Source organism: Bison bison, unplaced genomic scaffold, assembly GCF_000754665.1.
Source record: "Bison bison bison isolate TAMUID 2011002044 unplaced genomic scaffold, Bison_UMD1.0 scf7180017851953, whole genome shotgun sequence".
NCBI lineage: Eukaryota > Metazoa > Chordata > Mammalia > Artiodactyla > Bovidae > Bison > Bison bison.
The window spans coordinates 4,058-7,011 of NW_011482526.1; the positions used below are offsets into that span (position 1 = coordinate 4,058).

At 41.2% G+C, this 2,954-nt stretch overlaps 1 pseudogene; it reads left to right on the forward strand.

Moving 5' to 3' along the window:
- The first annotated feature begins 847 nt into the window (after positions 1 to 847).
- On the forward strand, positions 848 to 2,732 carry LOC104997495 (annotated as a pseudogene).
- The last annotated feature ends 222 nt before the right edge of the window (positions 2,733 to 2,954 follow it).

A 2,954-nucleotide genomic window follows, 5' to 3' on the forward strand; every position in this document is an offset into this window, starting at 1 on the left:
TGAGTCGGGAAGATCCCCTGTAGGAAGGCATGGCAACCCACTCCAATATTCATGCCTGGAGAATCCCATGGACAGAGGACCCTGGTGGGCTATAGTCCACTGGGTCACAAATAGTTGGACACAACTGAAGAGACTTAGCAGGCGTGCATGCAATTTAAAGTGTAGCAAAGTTTTCTCTCCCTACTGATTTCTGTTCACTCGCTACCTCCCTTTCGCCTTTCTTTCCTCACCAACTAAGCTCCAGTCATGTTCTGAGATGCCTCTAGGCTTTCTCCACCACCTCCACCAGAGGAGCAGCTTCCACTGCTAACAGCAAAGAAGGAAAGTGGGAGGGAGGAAGTGAGAAGGAAAGGATGACAGAGTATTATAAAGAAGAAACAGATGAACAAACTTGTGGTGAGTCTGACCCCCTTCAAACCCTTAAGTGCCACTCAACTCCCAACCCCTGTCTCCAGTCAGTGCTGTCACCTGAGAAGCAAGCATCATCTGAAGGGAAGCAACTGCCATCACCTTCACTTTGGAGCTGATTGCAGCCTTGAGATAACTGTGTTTCCACCTCTGCTTGAACTAGAAGCTATGTAGACATTCCTGGAGCGAACGGTGGTGAAACTTGTCACAGGTCTTTCTGGAACTGTCCAGAGTGCCAGAAAATTCAGTAAACAGCCAGATTGGCAGGGTTGCAGCTGGTCTATAGATCAAGAACTCTTTGCCATCTGAAGATCCAAACATCAAGACACAACAACAGCAGAATGGCTTTCCGTTAATGTTAATGTTTGATTGAGAAGCCAAGAACTATTCTGCATTCTTTGGGCACAGAAACCTACCTGCTTAACTCTGCCTCACAATGATGGCTGAAACTGTTTGTACAGAGAACCCAGTAAATCAGTGGTCAGGATTCCTTCTTCGGCTGATAGACAGTGTTACAAACTCCAACAGCATAGAGCACATGAAACGGTAAACACTGGATGCAATTTGCTACATCTGTCAAGATAATCACACAGAGCAGCTGCAAGGTCCATCCAATGAAATTCTGACTGCCATAATCCTGGGGAAGTTGAAAGAAGATCCTAATAGTAAAGTAAAGTCAATGACTACGAAGACACTCCTGAAGTATTGGAGTTCATCAAAGTGAACTTTGACAAGTAATCTAAAAGACAATTTCTTTTCCAGATAGTCTATGAAGCAGCCAGTTATCAAGATTATAAGGTGTTAATGACTACATTGCAGAATCTGGTGAAGAAAATGCCCTTGTATTGTCAATAGTGGAGGCACATACAAGTGCTGCTCATTTTGTGATCACAATTGAAGTAAAACAGTGACTTTGATGAAGTGGCCCTGTAAGGAATAATATTCTAGTCTAATGTCTGTGATGACAAAATAGATTCGGCCATTGAAGCTAAAGAGGCAGCAGAACAAAGAAGGTCCCAGAGCACACAGCAAGATCTGTGCTAAGGAAACACCGTAACTGAGGTTTCAATTCTCACATCACTAGAAAAAAATGATGCAAATGATGATTCTCCTGACCAACTGATTTGAAGATGACATTGTCTCACCTGTCCTTCCCTCTTGTACAGAACAGATCAAGAACTCTGATTACTGATACCAGGATATGATTGTGAAGACTGTTGCCTGTATCTTGGAGGAAAATAAATCCAGTAAGCTCAAACTCTTAGTTATACAGGTTACGCTTATCTCAGTATAATTCATCAAAGACTCCTGTGGAAGTTTGATATATAAGTATAGAGACCAGGGTCAGATTTTGCAAGTTGCTCCATGAAGCTGCCTTAAGTGATGTCTACTGGGTTCCCTTGCTATGGTGTCTGAGAGAAGGCCTGAGTGCTGATCATCGTGGCATCAAATGTGCTCTGAGTTTTTTCCTATCTAGCTGAAGCTGTTTATGAAACCTCAGTGAGTGATGATCATAAAGAAACAGCTACTTACTGCTGATCTTCATATTACAGAAGCTCCTAGAGATCGCAGACCAGCCTGATGGCCACTAGAATAACCTGAGAATTGCTTCATGTGAAGCTTTGATGAAAATTGCAAAAAAGAGTAACAAATACTATTACCCTTCAGTTCAAAAATTGACACTGGCAACTCTAACTGCAAAAAATGTATTGATAGAGATACAGTCATGTACAAAAGCACTTCTGATAAGATCCAGTTCAGTGGCCTTCAGTCTTTACTCCACACAGCTCTTCAAAATATTCTCTGAAAAGTGCCGCATCAAGGTGAGACAATGTTAAGGATTTTTCAAAGAACAGTTGGATCTGGGGGATGCAAAATGGTGACTCAATGGCAGCTAATACATCAGAGGAAATGTTGACTGGTGAATTCCTAAAGTATATAGAGGCCTCTAAGTTGTCCTGAGCATGGGTATTTCATTGAAAAATTATACTAAGTGCAAGGTTTTATTGGAGACTGTAAGATAAGTGGAAGATTTATGTCACACCTTGAAATCCAATATCCTAGTTTTTGTTGACAGAAAACTTGGGAAATGATAATGTCCACAGGTCTGTGAAGCCACAGATTCTATGTTTGGTGATACTGCCTTTGTTATTGGTGGAGAGTTGAACAAATACCTAGAGGTAGTGTTGAACACATTTCAGCAAACTTGCAAATCCAACTTGAATAAATCAGAGCGTGACATGGTGGATTATCTGAATGAGCTAAGGGAAGACCACTTGGAAGCCTATTCTGTCACTATCAAGGATCAAAGGAAAAAGGATTAAGGGTGGTACACACCCAGATATACTGCTGATGCAACCAAAAATAGAGTTAATTTATTCTTCTTCACCTATATTGCTAGACTTGAGAATCATCCAAAGAATATTAGGTACCAGTGCTGCTGAGCTAATAAGGAACTTATTTACAGCATTGGGAAGAATGTACTGAAATTAATAGCAGTTAGCTGATGATTCTTGAAGTGTTAACTAAGGAACAGAGATTCAAAA